The sequence below is a fragment of the Meles meles genome, chromosome 1 (genome assembly GCF_922984935.1).
Source record: "Meles meles chromosome 1, mMelMel3.1 paternal haplotype, whole genome shotgun sequence".
In the NCBI taxonomy this organism is placed as follows: domain Eukaryota; kingdom Metazoa; phylum Chordata; class Mammalia; order Carnivora; family Mustelidae; genus Meles; species Meles meles.
Window position 1 is genome coordinate 74,036,522 of NC_060066.1, and position 18,540 is coordinate 74,055,061.

At 40.0% G+C, this 18,540-nt stretch overlaps 1 long non-coding RNA gene across 1 annotated transcript; it reads right to left on the reverse strand.

Annotated features, from left to right (window-relative positions):
- Positions 1-800: 800 nt before the first annotated feature.
- LOC123949436 lies at positions 801-17,396 on the reverse strand. Its single transcript, XR_006820051.1, has 3 exons — positions 17,341-17,396; positions 6,211-6,355; positions 801-905 (listed from the first exon to the last, which is right to left on the reverse strand). It is a non-coding gene; the product is annotated as an uncharacterized LOC123949436 (long non-coding RNA).
- Between the last annotated feature and the right edge of the window lie 1,144 nt (positions 17,397-18,540).

The window sequence follows — 18,540 nt, forward strand, 5'->3', positions numbered from 1 at the left end:
GATTGTATACACTGAGCTTTACACATATATTTTCAACCTCTTGCTGGGTGTTCCCCTGTGGATGTCTTATAACGATCCTGACAAAAACCCTTTATCTTCTCCCACCCTGCTCCTTCTCCTGAATAATCATCCCTGTCAACCAGACAGAAATCTCACAGTAACCTGATCTTGCTCTTCACTCCTCATCTCCCACATCCAACAGTTTTCAGTTTTCTTCCCTTCTGCCCTGTCAGAGTTCTACTCATTCTACAATGCCTTACATGAGGCCCTTTCCCTCATAATGCAGCCCCAAATACTCCAATTAGAACTTGCCACGGGGCACCTGGGTGGCTCAGTGGGTTAAGCCGCTGCCTTCGGCTCAGGTCATGATCTCAGGGTCCTGGGATCGAGTCCCACATCGGGCTCCCTGCTCAGCAGGGAGACTGCTTCCCTCTCTCTCTCTTTGCCTGCCTCTCTGTCTACTTGTGATCTCTGTCTATCAAATAAATAAATAAAATCTATAAAAAAAATTAAAAAGAACTTGCCATGTCTTCCTCCACTATCCCAGGTAAATACTTACCCGTATTTCTAATTTTTGCCTGTTCGTAGCCATTCACATTAAAATTAGCAAATATATCACCATAAACCCATACTCCACAAAATTCCCAGAACTGCAGTTCTATATATATTAGGTACTTGAAATGTTAAAAATACATAAGCATCCTATAATGTAGACATTTACTATAAGCCAGATTGATTAACAGAATCAAGATGCTTCCAACTGGTGACCAAAGAGAATAACTTAGTAATTAACAAAATAATTACCATGGTGGGTGATTCCATTTTCTAATAATGCTTGTCCAAAGTGTACATCTTCCTCAGGCCTGTGAATCTCTCCAATTTCCAAGAGCCATGACACAAATTCACTGCAATAGAAATCCAGTGAAATAGTTAAAGAGTTTTCCCACACCTTCCTCCCCAAGAAGTCTATTTCTACCATGCTTTCATCAAGCAGCATTGGAAGGAGCCTCAGATATAAAGAAATATTTGCAGTGCATTTAAGCTTACATTTTTTCACATATGCAAAGCCCCAAATTATTTAAATTTTACTCTATCCTAGAAAACTCATGTCCATTCATTCATGCTTACCTAAACCCTATTATATAACACCTATTCAACTTACTGAGACCTCTAATAAACACAAAGGGATATTTTTAGAGTAGTTTTTTTTTAAAGATTTTATTTATTTCTTTGACAGAGAGAAATCACAAGAGAGGCAGGCAGAGAGAGAGGAAGGGAAGCAGTCTCTCTGCTGAGCAGAGAGCCCGATGTGGGACTCGATCCCAGGATCATGACCTGAGCTGAAGGCAGCGGCTTAACCCACTGAGCCACCCAGGCGCCCTTAGAGTAGTTTTAACTGTAAAGAGAATACAACAAGATCCTAAAGATAGCAAACAGACAAAATAAACAGAATAATAATGACTGAATATAAGAGATAGACTGGAATATGGCTTTCTAGGCACAGAAAACCAGTGTGTTTGAACTCTAAGAAGGCAAACCCCAAAAAACTGCACACCCCATATGGTAGAAGGAATTCTAAACGTGTTCTCTTACCCCACTATCAAGAATCCCATCCCTTGGTTTTGTAACCAAATCTTAATCTGGGTAGTGGTATGGATGAATTTTGTATAGGAAACTAAAATTCCAAGTCAGTTGACCTCAAAAGATGTAAATTATTCAAGTGAGCTTGACCCAGTCAGTTGAGCACTTTGAAGCAGAGAGTTTTCTCAGGCTGGTGGCACAAGAGTAAGAGACAAATTAAAAGCACAAGAAAGATTCAGTGAGCCACTGCTCACTGCTGCCTTAGAAGATAGAGGGGCCATGTACCAAGGAACACAGGCAGCTTCTGAGAGTGGTCCTGGCCAACAGCCAGCACAGAAGTAGGGCTTATTCTTACAATCACGGGGGACTGAATTCTGTCAACAACCTGAATGTGCTTGCAAGTGAATTTTTCTTCAGACCCTTAAGATAAGGCCCAGCCGCAGTTCAGCACTCGATGTTGACCTTGATTTCGACCTTGTGAGACCCTAAGCAGACAGCCCAGCATTGCTACCCCTCAACTTCTTTCTGACATATAGAATTATGAGCTATACGGGAGACAAACCATAAATGACTCTTAATCTTACAAAACAAACTGGGGGTTGCTGGGGGGAGGTGGGATTGGGAGAGGGGGAGGGGGCTATGGACACTGGGGAGGGTATGTGCTATTGTGAGTGCTGTGAAGTGTGTAAACCTGGCGATTCACAGACCTGTACCCCTGGGGATAAAAATACATTATATGTTTATTAAAAAAAAATTTTTTGGAAGGGGAGGCGAACCATAAGAGACTATGGACTCTGAAAAACAACCTGAGGGTTTTGAAGGGTCAGGGGTGGGAGGTTGGGGGAACAGGTGGTGGGTAATGGGGAGGGCACGTTTTGCATGGAGCACTGGGTGTTGTGCAAAAACAATGAATACTGTTACGCTGAAAAAATAAATAAAATGGAAAAAAAAAAGAATTATGAGCTAATGAATAGGTGTTGTTTCAAGGCACTAGGTGTGTTGTTATTTATTTATTCTGCAGCAATATAAAATTAGTACACACCAATAGTTTTACTATACTGTTTTCAAATTTTGAAGTTATTTAGTGGGGCACATGGGTAGCTCAGTTGGTTGTTTTGGCTCAGGTCATGATCTCGGGGTCCTGGGATCAGTCACACCTCCTGCTCTCTGCTCAGCAGGGAGTCTGTTGCTCCCACTCCCTCTGCCCCTCCCGATGCTTGTGCTCTCTCTCTCCTCTCAGATAATAAATAAAACCTTTAAAAATACATAAACAAATAAATAAATACGTTTTTTGTTTTTTTTAATAAATACGGTTTTTAATAAATTCATTCTTGAATTTAAATGTCATCTGGGGGGTGGGGGTGGAGGGACCTGGGTGGCCTAGTCGCTTAAGCATCTGCCTTTGGCTCAGGTCATGTTCCTGGAGTCTGGGAATCGAGCCCCACATTGGGTTCCCTGCTCACTGAGACATCTGTTTCTCCCTTTGACCCTCCCGCCTGTTGTGCTCTCTCTCTCTGATTCTCCCTCTCTCTCAAATAAATAAATAAAATCTTAAAAAAAGGAATATTCCAGCACAAAACCACCCATCAGAACTGTCTACCACATCCATCTGCTGTGGCTGTGAAAGGCCAGGGAGGATGAACAAACCACATCTTTTACCATTTTGGCGTGTGGGGTGGAGCCCTACATCACAGATAAGTAGGATGATATTTTATAACACAGGAAAGCACCAGCTTGGTACTGTTTTTTGGGCCATGTGGTATCAGTAAAAGAACACTAAATAGAGAAACATTTTATAATAAAATATTTTATTGTGCTCATGTTATAAAAATATAACATTTGAATTTTACATAAAGTAATGGATACATTTTAGAATGGTTTCAACTTTGCACAGAGGTCAGAGAAGCCAAGCTATACAAGGTGTCAGGAAATTACTTTTCCATTTACTTCAAAACCAAAGGCAACACCTATGGCTAAAGTCAAATAACTGAGGGGCATGGAATTCTAAAAATGGATATCTAGTCTAAAAAGTACATTTTAAGGCAGAAGAAGTTGTTAAAGCCATCCAAAAGAAAGAAAATTTTTAAAAGAAGTAAAACTTCAGTTTTTTCTTCAATAGCACAAAAATAATAATACCAATTCCAGGGATGTCTGGGTAGCTCTGTCAGTTAAGCATCTCCCTTTGGCTCAGGTCATGATCTCAGGGTCCTGGTATCAAGCACCAAATCGGGCTCTGCACTCAGCATGGAGTCTGCTTGTCCCTTTCCCTCTGCTCCCCCCACCTCGCAAATAATTAAGTAAAATCTTGGGGAAAAAAAAGCGTATCAACTCCACAGTGCCGTCACAGGATTAAATGAGCTGATGTATGTCAGGAGCTCAGCACAGTGTATGGCACATTTTGAGCACTTATGAAACGTCAGTGGTTGACAAATGGGTTGAGCTGGTTGGTATGTAGCGAAAGCATCATTCTCTGTTCTGATGTCAGCAGATTCCTGAATATGCCAAATTAAAATGAGGAAAAGAACACACTGTAAGAACTTCTATTAATTAAGAGCATAGGGGAAGGAAAGAGAAGGGGTAAGAAAGGAAGTTACTGGCTGGCTTTATCATGGGACCTACAGAAATCACAAGATCCCATCAACAATCTGCGAAAGGATCCTGATCCAGTCAAAAACAATCTCAAACTTGGTCTATAATTAGTAACTAGTAACTAAGCTAGTGTGCTGTTATGGAAAAAGCCACAATGAACAAACTAAAATTTACCAAGTCTCTCCTGTGTATCAGGCACTGTGGAGAACGCTCACATATCATTGTAACTAACTAGCACTTTGGCCGTGTAAGATCATGTTAACTCTTTTTTTTTTTAAGTATTATTATTATTTTTATTACCATATAATGTATCATTTGCCCCAGGGGTACAGGTCTGTGAATCATCAGGCTTACACATTTCACAGCGCTCATTAGAGCACAAACCCTCCCCAATGTCCATCACCCAGCCACCCTCTCCACACTCCACCCACGTGTTAACTCTTTAGTTAACAAGACTCCAGCTCCTTTAATTAGGAAAACTTGACCCTGGGTCAGCCTTGGAGCTCTGTTTCCCTGGAACCTGATGGAGGCAGGGCATCTGCTGGGTTACCAGGCAGCATTGATCATGGCCAAAATGACTCCTGATGGCTATATGGAATATGAATACATTCTTGGTGAGAAGCTATAGCTTGAAGTGACTCCTATAAACAGGCATGTTCCTCTGACAACCCCGGAAGTTATGCCCCAGAGGTGGGTTTCTCTCCCACAAGAGCTGTCGGCTGGGGGCCTACCAAGGACAGCAACAGCAGCTTGCTGGCAGCTGAGTGCTCTGTTGTGAGGACCCCAGCCCCTGAAGGAGGGGCCCCATGCTGCCCTGCAGGCCAGGGTTTCCTGGCTTATATTCTTCTACCTGGGTTGGCAGCCGGTGTGGCCTATGGTTATTTTATGGTATCTGCATAACTTATCGAGAAGACATTCTGGTAGGCATTACAGGTAAGCACTATGATCATCTTCAAGTTTAGAGAGGAAAAAGACATTTAAACTTCCCACATCGCTCAACTAGCCAGAGGTAGGACCAGATTTGCATGGAGACAGTCTGACTGCGAAGTGTGGGCTTTGAACTACCACTCCAGTCTGCTTCTACAGAGTTGACATTGGCATTCACTGGTTGTATGAAGGCGGGCCTGGTAAACTCCCTGAGAGCTGGTTTCTGAATCTTTAAAAAATATAAAGATTATAAATGCAGAGTATGCATCTGAGGATTAGAAATATATGGAAACAGCCAACACGGGGCATGGCTTAAGGCAGCCGCCCTTCCCTTTGGTTCTGCACCCTTCACCGGGCAGGGACTCCCACGTGCTGCTGCCGCAGACCCCAGAGGACTGACAGTGGGTCTATGCTCAATACCCAGGCAACCTCTCTGCCTGTTGCTCTGTGCCAGGCCCCTTGCAGGACCCTCTTTTTCAGATTCCTCATCGATGGTCCTTCAACATGAGCCCAGTTGTCAAAGTGCTGATGAATCTCGGGTTTGGACTCTGTGTCTTACATTCTTTGGTTCTCTGACTTGTAGGCCCTGTACTCACATCCTTGCTAGACTTCCTCCCCCTTCAGTGAACCTGCTTCCTGCCAGCCCTGCCTGACCCCAGTGTCTGCTTCCCCCTCAGAACACCATACATCTGAAATGGTTGACGTCAGGGATGGATGGATAGATGTCTAAAATCTTCCATGATTGCAGGCACTAGGTCCATTCCTTCACCTCACTATCATCCAGGAAATGTTGACAGTAAAAAGATATTAAAAAATGCCCAGAGGAATGTTTTTAAGATTTATTTATCCATTTGACAGACAGAGATGATAAGTACGCAGAGAGAGAGACGGAAGCAGGCTCCCCGCCGAGCAGAGAGCCCGATGCGGGGCTCGATCCCAGGACCCTGAGATCATGACCTGAGCTGAAGGCAGAGGCTTTAACCCACTGAGCCACCCAGATGCCCCGGAATATTTTTTTTATAGAAGAAAAGCAAATCATTGAAGGAAGGGTAGTTGATACATGACATAGTGAAAATATGAAAGAAATCCATGTACCCAGACTATAGACCTTACCTTTCAAGGAAGCATTTAAGGAATGTGGTCAGTTTTCTTTTTCTGTCTTTGGTCAGATTTCCTTGTTTGCACATCATCTTGTAGAGTTTCTCGCCCTGTTCCGAGATCATTACCCAGGTGTCTTGCTCCATTCCTAATTTTAAACCTATCGAGAAGGAAACCAAGGACAGGTAACTGAAAAAGTCTCCTCACTCACTCTTGCCTGCATGAGACCAAAATTTATTGCACATCAAGCATGGGCAGGGGGTTGCAGATACAGAGCTCTCTACCACAGGGCACCTGGGTAGCTCAGTCAGTTAAGTGCCTGCCTTCGGCTCAGGTCATGGTCTCAGTGTCCTGGGATGGAGTCCTGAATCGAGCTCCCTGCTTAGCAGGGAGTCTGCTTCTCTCTCTCCCTCTGCCCCTCCCCATGTGCATTAGTTCTCTCTCTCTCTCTCACACACACATAAATAAATAAAACCATAAAAAAAACCCTGAATTTGGAGCATAGGGGAAAGAAAGAGAAGGGGTCAAAAGGAAGTTAATGGGTGGCTTTATCATGGGACCTACATAAATCACAAGATTTGTGTGATTTTTATTTTCAGTCTTCTAACTACAAAATTTTTTACTAGAATTTTTATTTTTTACAATGGAGGAGGAATTACCATTTGTCAGTAACAGAATAATTTTTATTAAGAATAGAGCCTGTTAACATAAACAAATTAACAGAACATGCTTGTCTGCTTGCTTTGCTTTCTTCGTTTTTTCCTTCCTTCTTTCCCTCCTTCCTTTTTCACTTCAGATTTAGCTATACGCATAGCTATTCTGAAAAAATAAAGGTTCAACTTGATGAAACATTTATTTTACCTTTGAAATGATTTGCTAAGCTATCTGAATTGACTGCTAAATTCAACAAAACTTAAAGAATTCTGATAGATTCCTGTCTCACGTTGAGGTCTTTTATCCATTTCGAGTTTATCTTTGTGTACGGTGTAAGAGAATGGTCGAGTTTCATTCTTCTACATATTGCTGTCCAGTTTTCCCAGCACCATTTATTGAAGAGACTGTCTTTTTTCCATTGAATATTTTTTCCTGTTTTGTCGAAGATTATTTGACCATAGAGTTGAGGGTCCATATCTGGGCTCTCCACTCTGTTCCACTGGTCTATGTGTCTGTTTTTATGCCAGTACCACGCTGTCTTGGTGATCACAGCTTTGTAGTAAAGCTTGAAATCGGGTAACGTGATGCCGCCAGTTTGTTTTTGTTTTTCAACATTTCCTTAGCAATTCGGGGTCTCTTCTGACTCCATACAAATTTTAGCATTATTTGCTCTAGCTCTTTGAAAAATATCGGTGGAATTTTGATTGGAATGGCATTGAAAGTATAAGCAAAGTTTAATTTAAAAAACAACGAGTTTAATACCTTTAAATGGTCTAAAATATTTATATTGAAAATGACAGCTGAAATATTTCCTTAAGAAAATCAATTCACACTAAAGAACACCTTAAAGAGCTCCTCCTTGTGCCCAAACCCAGGGCAGCAGTGGCTGTCTAGGCAGCTCCAGACCGCCAGAGAGGTTCCGAGCAGAGATCGTGCACTGAGATTTTCCCGCTGTCCCGGGCTGGGAATGTCTGGTTTTTCCGGATGCCAGAGCTCCAGGCTAGCGCCTATGAGCACCTATCCCAAGGGAGGGTGTGGGACTCGAGCGTTTCAGGATTGCCGTCTGGCCAGGCTCCCAGCCCCTCACGGGAGCCAGACCCCACTCGTTCTCAGGCGCGCTGGCATTCAGGCGCACTGGCGGCTCAGGGACGGAGACCTGATTTCTCCGCCGCACTCTCCCTGGCTCCGCGCCAGGGGAGGCTGTACTGGGTCCGGGGACTTAGGTCCCTGACCCTAACCGCCCAGGTTCCCACTATTACCCCCCCCCCCACCGCGATCCTTTGCTGTTTGTTTTTTGAGTGCTTTCAACCAGACTCCAAGTTAATGCTGGTCCCCAGACGCAGAGCACTCTCGTGTTGGGGTGTTACTTTCCAATGGGTCACCTCTGGTGGCTCCCTCCCCCTTTTGTTTATCTTCCGATATCAGTCCGATGCTCCCAGTCTGCTTTACCTGCCACTGGCGTCTTCTGCTCCAGTAGAGATCCAGACGTGTATAATTCTGATCTCAGGCTGATTTCATGGGTGGTCGGAGTTCTTTGGTAGGTAATCAGCTCACTTTAGGGTACAGGTTGAAATGGCACCTCCTCCTACTTCCCGGCCATCTTGACCCTGTCCCTCCTGGAAGCTTTTTATCTCTCCTTCTATTTTCAATGATAGCTTAGCTGGATAGAGTATTCTTGGCTGCATGTTTTTCTCGTTTACTGTTCTGAATATATCACGCCAGCTCTTTCTGGCCTGCCATGTCTCTGGGGATAAGTCGGCTGCCAATCTAATATTTTTACCATTGTATGTTACAGATCAAAGATGAACTTAAACAATTCATGGAAACCAATGAGAATGAAGACACCTCGGTCCAAAACCTATGGGATACAGCAAAGGCGGTTCTAAGGGGGAAATACATAGCCATCCAAGCCTCCCTCAAAAACATTGAAAAATCCAGAATACACCAGCTGTCTCTATACCTTAAAGAACTGGAGAACCAACAACAAATCAAACCAACTCCACATGCAAGAAGGGAAATAATCAAGATTAGAGCAGAGATCAATGAGGTAGAAACGAGAGATACAGTAGAACATATCAATGAAAATAGAAGCTGGTTTTTTGAAAGAATCAATAAGATCGATAAACCAATGGCCACACTAATCCAAAAGAAAAGAGAGAAAGCCCAAATTAATAAAATTATGAATGAAAAAGGAGAGATCACAACTAACACCAAGGAAATAGAAACAATCATCAGAAATTATTACCAACAGGTATATGCCAATAAGCTAAGCAACCTAGATGAAATGGATGCATTCCTGGAAAGCTACAAACTCCCAAAACTGAACCAGGAAGAAATTGACAACCTGAATAGACCGATATCTAGTAATGAGATTGAAGCAGTGATCAAAAACCTCCCAAAAAACAAGAGCCCAGGACCTGACGGATTCCCTAGGGAATTCTACCAAACTTTCAAAGAAGAAATAACACCAATTCTCCTGAAGCTGTTCCAAAAAATTGAAGCAGAAGGAAAACTTCCAGACTCTTTTTATGAAGCCAGCATTACCCTGATCCCCAAACCAGGCAAAGACCCTACCAAAAAGGAGAATTTCAGACCAATGTCACTGATGAATATGGATGCAAAGATTCTCAACAAGATCCTAGCAAACAGGATCCAGCAGCACATTCAAAAGATTATCCACCATGACCAGGTGGGATTCATCCCTGGGTTGCAAGGTTGGTTCAACATTCGCAAATCAATCAGTGTGATAGAACACATCAATAAGAGAAGAGAGAAGAACCACATGGTCCTCTCAATTGATGCAGAAAAAGCATTTGACAAAATCCAGCATCCATTCCTGATGAAAACGCTTCAAAGTATAGGGATAGAGGGAACATTCCTGAACTTCATAAAATCTATCTATGAAAGACCCACAGCAAATATCATCCTCAATGGGAAAAAGCTCGCAGCCTTCCCGTTGAGATCAGGAACACGACAAGGATGCCCACTCTCACCACTCTTGTTCAACATAGTATTAGAAGTTCTAGCAACGGCAATCAGACAACAAAGAGAAATAAAAGGTATCCAAATTGGCAAGGAAGAAGTCAAACTCCCTCTCTTCGCAGATGACATGATTCTTTATATGGAAAACCCCAAAGACTCCACCCCCAAACTACTAGAACTCATACAGCAATTCAGTAACATGGCAGGATACAAAGTCAATGTACAGAAATCAGTGGCTTTCTTATACACTAACAATGAAAATACAGAAAGGGAAATTAGAGAATCGATTCCATTACTATAGCACCAAGAACCATAAGATACCTGGGCATAAACCGAACTAAAGAAGTAAAGGACCTGTACTTGAGGAACTACAGAACACTCATGAAAGAAATTGAAGAAGACACAAAAAGATGGAAGACCGTTAAATGCTCTTGGATTGGAAGAAAAAACATTGTTAAAATGTCTATACTGCCTAGAGCATTCTATACTTTTAATGCCATTCCGATCGAAATTCCACCGATATTTTTCAAAGAGCTGGAGCAAATAATGCTAAAATTTGTATGGAGTTAGAAGAGACCCCAAATTGCTAAGGAAATGTTGAAAAACAAAAACAAAACTGGCGGCAACACGTTACCCGATTTCAAGCTTTACTACAAAGCTGTGATCACCAAGACAGCGTGGTACTCGCATAAAAACAGACACATAGACCAGTGGAACAGAGTGGAGAGCCCAGATATGGACCCTCAACTCTATGGTCAAATAATCTTCGACAAAACAGGAAAAAATATTCAATGGAAAAAAGACAGTCTCTTCAATAAATGGTGCTGGGAAAACTGGACAGCGATATGTAGAAGAATGAAACTCGACCATTCTCTTACACCGTTCACAAAGATAAACTTGAAATGGATAAAAGACCTCAACGTGAGACAGGAATCTATCAGAATCCTAGAGGAGAACATAGGCAGTAACTTCTTCGATATCAGCCACAGCAACTTCTTTCAAGATATGTCTCCAAAGGCCAAGGAAACAAAAGCAAAAATGAACTTTTGGGACTTCATCCAGATCAAAAGCTTCTGCACAGCAAAGGAAACAGTCAACAAAACAAAGAGGCAACCCACGGAATGGGAGAAGATATTTGCAAATGACAGTACAGACAAAAGGTTGATATCCAGGATCTACAAAGAACTTCTCAAACTCAACACACAAAAAACAGATAATCATATCAAAAAATGGGCAGAAGATATGAACAGACACTTCTCCAATGAAGACATACAAATGGCTATCAGACACATGAAAAAATGTTCATCATCACTAGCCATCAGGGAGATTCAAATCAAAACAACATTGAGATACCACCTAACACCAGTAAGAATGGCCAAAATTAGCAAGACAGGAAACAACGTGTGCTGGAGAGGATGTGGAGAAAGGGGAACCCTCTTACACTGTTGGTGGGAATGCAAGTTAGTGCAGCCACTTTGGAGAACAGTGTGGAGATTCCTGAAGAAATTAAAAATAGAGCTTCCCTATGACCCTGCAATTGCACTGCTGGGTATTTACCCCAAAGATACAGATGTAGTGAAAAGAAGGGCCATCTGTACCCCAATGTTTATTGCAGCAATGGCTACGGTCGCCAAACTGTGGAAAGAACCAAGATGCCCTTCAATGGATGAATGGATAAGGAAGATGTGGTCCATATACACAATGGAGTATTATGCCTCCATCAGAAAGGACGAATACCCAACTTTTGTAGCAACATGGACGGGACTGGAAGAAATTATGCTGAGCGAAATAAGTCAAGCAGAGAGAGTCAAGTATCATATGGTCTCACTTATTTGTGGAGCATAACAAATAACATGGAGGACATGGGGAGATGGAGAGGAGAGGGAGTTGAGGGAAACTGGAAGGGGAGATGAACCATGAGAGACTATGGACTCTGAAAAACAACCAGAGGGTTATGAAGGGGCGGCGGGGGGGGGGTGGGTGGGGGGTGGGCGTGGGGTGGGAGGTTGAGGAACCAGGTTGTGGGTAGTGGGGAGGGCACGTACTGCATGGAGCACTGGGTGTGATGCCAAAACAATGAACACTGTTATGCTGTAAATAAGAAAATAAAAATAAATAAATTAATTTAAAAAAAGAACACCTTAAAAATAAAAAATTTCCATCTTATTCAATTCAAATTTGACCATTGTATTGAAATTTGTGGTTTGCCTAACACCACTACAGATCACATTTTCTAAAGGTTACCATTTTGCCCTCTCTCCAACTACACAAATAAATTAGTTCTTAAGAAAGAATATAAATGAACTGTTGTTACTTTCCGAATGAATGTCTAAGCGTATACTATGAAAATTACCAAGGAAGTTAACTGCAGAAAGTACAACAGCTTTCCTAGGTAGGTCTTAAGTTGGATACTTTTTATGCATCATGTTCAAACTAATATCTCAGAAAGAATCTTCAAAGAATAATTAAATTAGAATTAACCAAAATGAGAGTTGGGTCTAGACAATGGAGGAATAGAAATTTGGAGACAAACTCAATGGCTACCATCTTCCTTCAACATAAGCAGTAATGGATAACATGGATATATTAAAACAAACAAATTTTCACATTTCTACATGTCATATCATTATTGCATTATTTTTTTGTATTCTAAGGTATAACTGATATAATTCAATTTATAAAACATTATAAGTAAGAGTGTAATCAAGTTTATTTTTCAAAAGATTTAAATAGTTACACACTAGCTAAAAGCTTAGTCTCATTCCAAACGCAATTATTTCTTCTGCAAGTTTTGAGCTAAATCATTGTGATCAGTGTCTGATGGAGTCCTTTACTTAGAAAAGTATTTTACTTATACCTAGAGTATGCAAAAATACCTAGTATTTTTATAATATATTCAAATAGGCAGGGGAACATTTAAACTTGTCATCAAAAGTTTTAAGCATGGGGGCGCCTGGGGGTTCAGTGGGTTAAAGCCTCTGCCTTCAGCTCAGGTCATGATCCCAGGGTCCTGGGATGGAGCCCCGTGTTAGGCTCTCTGCTCGGCAGGGAGCCTGCTTCCTCCTCTCTCAAACATTCCAGAACTTTGGTATAGTGTGTCTAAGACTGGTCTTTAATCTTTAAATGTAACACGAAGTTAAAATATCCAGGTTTATAGAGGAACATTTATAATAATGAATTATGTGGCTAAATGTGTTTGTAGTTGAATCACTGAACATTCAGGAAAGATTATTTTAACAACAGGATTTTTCATTAAAGAGGAAAGATTCTAAGAAATGATTCAGGATTTCAGAATACCTAGTCACTCAAAAGATTTCAATTAACTTGAACTATTCCATTTGACTCATTGACAAAAGTCTGCCTAATAATTTAATATACTGAAATAATTACTCATTTGTTCCATTTGTTGTACAGACACATCTGACAAAAGTGAAGGCATAAATATTCACCAACTTCAGTGTCCCTCTCCTCCCCACCCTTGCAGTTAGATATCAGCCCTGAAGCAGGAGGAGTAGGTGCAAGGAGGGGTCACAAGGTGCTGTCCCAGTCTGAGTTCCTTCCTTGAAAGAGAATCTATGTTCCTAGGTCATCTGTCTAAAGCCTCATCAGAACTTAGTCCTTCATCCCTACTAAAAGAAACTAATTAAATAGATTAGTTAACCTGATTAGGGTTTGTCGGCCCAGGCCTTCACCATCTTGCACTCCTATGTTCATTATGAAAGTCACCTCTAAATGTCCTTTGCTAATAACCCTAAATAAATGCTACCAATTAGGGATTCAGTCCATATAGTATGCAAGTTGGCATCATAGAAAGCCAGGATAGAGAAGAATGCCGAGAAGTTTAGTATGTAGATAATTGCTTATTCTCCCAGGTAGGACATATTATTGTGGTCTCTTGCAAAAGAGAGTTTCTTGTAAGTTGATACATCATACTTCAATCATTTTTAAAAAAGTTTTATTCACAGGCAAAGAATCATGGTGTGGAATCTAACACTGGGTCCTATTTTCCAAAGCATTAATTTGCTTTGTGATCTTGTGAGTTCTGTATAGGCTTTTAAATTTCTCTTGACCCATAGATAGTAACACTCAGTATGAAATTCCACTAAGTGTCTGATCAATATTGTTAACACTTGGCTTAAAAAGAGAGATCTTCGTTCCCTTCAGAAGGTGGTTCTATTTGGGGCGCCTGGGTGGCTCAGTGGTTAAAGCCGCTGCCTTCGGCTCAGGTCATGATCTCAGGGTCCTGGGATCGAGTCCCGCATCGGGCTCTCTGCTCAGCAGCAAGCCTGCTTCCCTCTCTCTCTGCCTGCCTCTCTGCCTACTTGTGATCTCTCTCTGTCAAATAAGTAAATAAAAAAAAAAAAAAAACTTTAAAAAAAATATTTAAAAAAAAAAAAAAAAAGAAGGTGGTTCTATTAAAGTGTATCAACTGAAAAGCTTCTGCTTTGAAAATAATTTTGCTCTATGTTTTAATGGAGAATATTTGATATCCCAATTTTCTGATTTCCCTTCTAATTAATTGTTTTAGTGGTCATCAGATACACACTGCAGGAACATTCATAATGGCAGAAAAACTAAAACAAATAAAAACCTAAAGTCCACTGATGGGAGAGTGAGTAATTAAGTTGTTATCAATATAATTGTGATAATATTCAACCAATGGAGTATTATGCAACAGTTAAATGAATAAACTATTCCTATACATATGGATAAATAATTTACAAACTATATTGTATACAAAATATAAATTGCAGAAAGCAAAATACATTATCATACTTATAGAGCTCATTAACAAGCCAAACTAAGCCATATCATGCTTTATGTATTAACTATTATACATTATTTTTTTTTTAATACTAGTTTCTCCTGAGATTAATAGCATTAGTAAATTCCAGAGCTGAGATTCCGAATCAGCACTCTTGTCTTTTGTGAATGTAAATCTAGAATTCAATTCATCAAGTCCCCAGGTTTTGCAGTTAAAATATTGTGGAAATGTGGAAAAGGTTCAGTTTACTCATACTCACTAAATAATCTTTAGAGCTTCAATAGTACTTGGTTAAGGGGATGAAGTATCCTAAAATGAAGGGACTAGATGGTATCTTCTTACTACTTCAATTCGGGAAGTGAATAGACAATCATTTTTATGCAGTATTTCCATTTCTAGTCACTATGCATTTTGTCCATATTATATACCCATTAAGGATATTTGCTCAAAAACTAGGATTTTAGGGGCACCTGGATGGTTCAGTCAGTTAAGCGTCCAACTCTTGATGTTGGCTCAGGTCATGATCTCAGGGTCCTGGGACTAAGCCCCATGTCAGGCTCTGCACTTCAACGGGGAGAGTCTGCTTCTCTCCCTCTCCCTTTGCCCCTCCTGCTGCTCACTATCTCTCTCTCTCTCAAAAAAAAAAAAAAAAAAAAAAACCTTCAGGATTTTAATTTTACAAAATCTTTTCTGTTGTTTACCAATTTAAAAAGGAAAGTCATAAGACCATAAATGATATCATCACTGTACATGGCTAATCTTGCAAAAGCTTTGCACTTGAAAGCAGGCATGTATGAGATCAATTGTAATAAAAAAAAACTCATTCTCAAATGGATGCCTTTAATAACTGCACCTAGATGGATGTCTTAATTGACTTCATAGGTAAAATCCTTTCATGATGTATATCAAATCATCATGTAGTACAATTAAAATATATTACAATGTTACTTGTCAACTAGTCCTCCATAAAGCTGGATAAAAACAATTGTACCTAAACAACTTGAAGCACGTTATAATATCTTAATGAGTTATATACAACTAAAATTAACAGCCTTTTCTACATCTTCCTGAAACGTATTTCTATGAGTCCCAATCTTGCTGCAAAATACAAAGAATTTAGAAGAGCATAGTAAAAAAAATAGTCAATTCATTTTCATATGTGGTAAAAAGCATCTTTAAAAAAAAAAAAAGCTCATTAAGGCAGGGATTAACAACAACTATCTTTTTTTGAAAGATTCATTACTCCTTTATTTATTTTAAAGAGAGAGAGCATGTGTAAGATTGGGAAAGGGCAGAGTGAGAGAGAGAGAAACTCAAGCTGACACCAATTTGATGCAGAGCCTGATATGGGGCTCAATCTCACAAACCTGAGATCATAACCGGAGTCGAAACCAGGAGTTAGACACTTAACCAACTGCACCACCCAGGCACCCCATAACTGTCTTTTGACTTTAACCCTAACCTGTTCCCTTTCAGCAAGACACATGGGTAGTTCTATGCTTTCTCAGTATCACTGTATTTTTGCACTCATGTCTCCTGCTAGGGCATTCTGATACTATAATCCAAGAGGCAGAACTCCCATGTCATCAATACAGCTGCCAGCTCAGAGAACTTGCTCTTGACATCTTGTTCATTGACTTAGGAAATCCCATTTCAAAAGATGAAGAATGACGTTCCCTTAATCTTGCCTCAGAAATCAGTCAGTTTTTGAGTTTCTCATTTTCATGTTACCAAAAATCTTTGGTTACACTGTCCTCATTTCTGAACCTAGAATAAACACTCATGCAAACCCAGCATCCTCAACCCATCTGTTTCACCTTTAAATTTCAGGAAGCCTTTTAGTACCTTTCAACTGAAAATAAAGTATCCTAGATATGGTTAGGAAGAAGTAAAGAAAGGCTCAGGAAATTTCCCAATTAAGTTCAGCTTTATTATTTTGCTTAAATAATCTGTAAAACGTTTCACCAGGAGTTCAAGGAAACATCCTATATATTAAGTACCTCCTGAAGAAAAAATTATATCTCTACTTTAAAAAAAATAACATACATCAGTAACACTGCTACATTAAATTACTTAAACTAATGATAACTAAGCTATACCAGGAACTTGCATGGGTTTCATTCATTCACTTATTCATTCATTTATTCACTTATTCAACAAATACCTCTTGAGTGTCTATTACAGGGTACATGGCAGGTCCAGTCTCTAGGGAAATAGCACAGAATAAGTAGCAAGACCAGTATTCTCATTGACTTTACCATCTAATCCAGCAAAGGTGGCAACAAATAAATAAATAATGAAGAAACTATTAGCAAGAATTTTCTAGGTATCGATATAAAATTGCCGGGAGGCTATACTAGATGGGGCAATCAAGGAAAATATTTCCAAGGAAGGGGAGGAAATGACTGGGAAACAGCACTGGGAAACACGGAAGACATATTCACCTTTCCTACAGAGCCTGAGGCATGTTGGGTAGCAACAGAAAAAATTTTTTTCCTCCAAAAGCTTCCTGGGAAGGTAGTGTTATTGAACGACCATCACATTTCAGTCAGGTTTTACAAGAAGGTAACGAGAAGAATCAGAAAACAGGCTAAGAGTATGTGAATTTTACTGAGGAGATCCTGAGTTCCCGGGAGCACAGAGGAAAAGGTTGAAACTGTGAGATTGATAATTTCTTTTTTCTTAAAAAATATTTTCCAAGGTTAATAAGTTATTTCTGAAGTAGTACCTGTTTATCACCTTACCTGTGTTTCCTTTTGCAATATACCAGAAGATTATCAAAAAGAAAAAACACCCGTTCTTGAATATTTCCAGAAGAAATTTTCAGCAAGATGCCACACATTAGCATCTCAGTGCAGGTGTCGGTGATCTTGGATCCCTAGGTTAAAAAAAAGAAAAAGAGAGAGAGAGAGATAATGTCTGATTACTTAACAGAAACTTTTGTGTGTAATTCTTTTTCTCATTAAAAGTCTGTTTTTATTTCAAGATACAATATATGGACAGAATAAAAGTTGAAACACCATAAATATTTATACACTGGATGGAGGTCTCTTTTCCTCCCAGACTCCTCCTCATCAGTCTCAGCAGATACAACTGTGGTTAGGAGACTCTGGGTCTTCTTTTAGCTTTCTTACACATGTAGGCATATATAAGCATGGATGATACATGTTACCGATGCTCTTTTATAAGGAGATGATTTCAAACTGATGCATAAAATTCATGTCTCTAACACTTCTCTCCCCCTCCTCTCTTCCCCTGGTATGGGAAAAGAGCTCCACGGATATATCACAAAGTACATTAAATTCTCTAAATTTTTAACGGGTCTCAACTTATTTATCCACTCCTTGGATGGGGAGAAGAAAAAAGAAGAAATTAAAGAAAAAAAAAAACTATTTAAAGAGAGCAACCTTCCATACAGCTTCAACCCAAGGTAAAATTTAGCATAGGCACACTTGTTCCTTAAATAAGCCTTCACTGAGTGCATGCTAAGCTCAGATGACTAGTGACAAAACTAAGTCTACACACAAGAACTAACCACTGAGAGGAGACACAGATGGAAAGAACCTGAATCATGAACAGAGGAAAGCTGCCCAATGAAGCAGAGTACAAGCATTGGACTGTTGTGTGAGCTGATTAAAAGTCTGTCCTTTGAGCCATTATAAAAGTGGAAGTGTATTTGTTTCTACATCCTAAACTATCACAACTAATGCACTGAGTTAGACAAAACAAAAAACAAACAAACAAAAAAAAACAAAAAAGTTTTCAGTAGATAGCTGGTAAGCATGCTCTGTTTTCAATATGTCTGGTCCTTAAATCTAGGGATAAATTTCTGATTCTTTTTCAACTCAATGCTTTTATTTTTGTTTTTGATATTTAAAAATCAGACCACGAATTGTAAATTTCATATTTCCACAGTAATCATTGATATGGTTTATCTGATTATA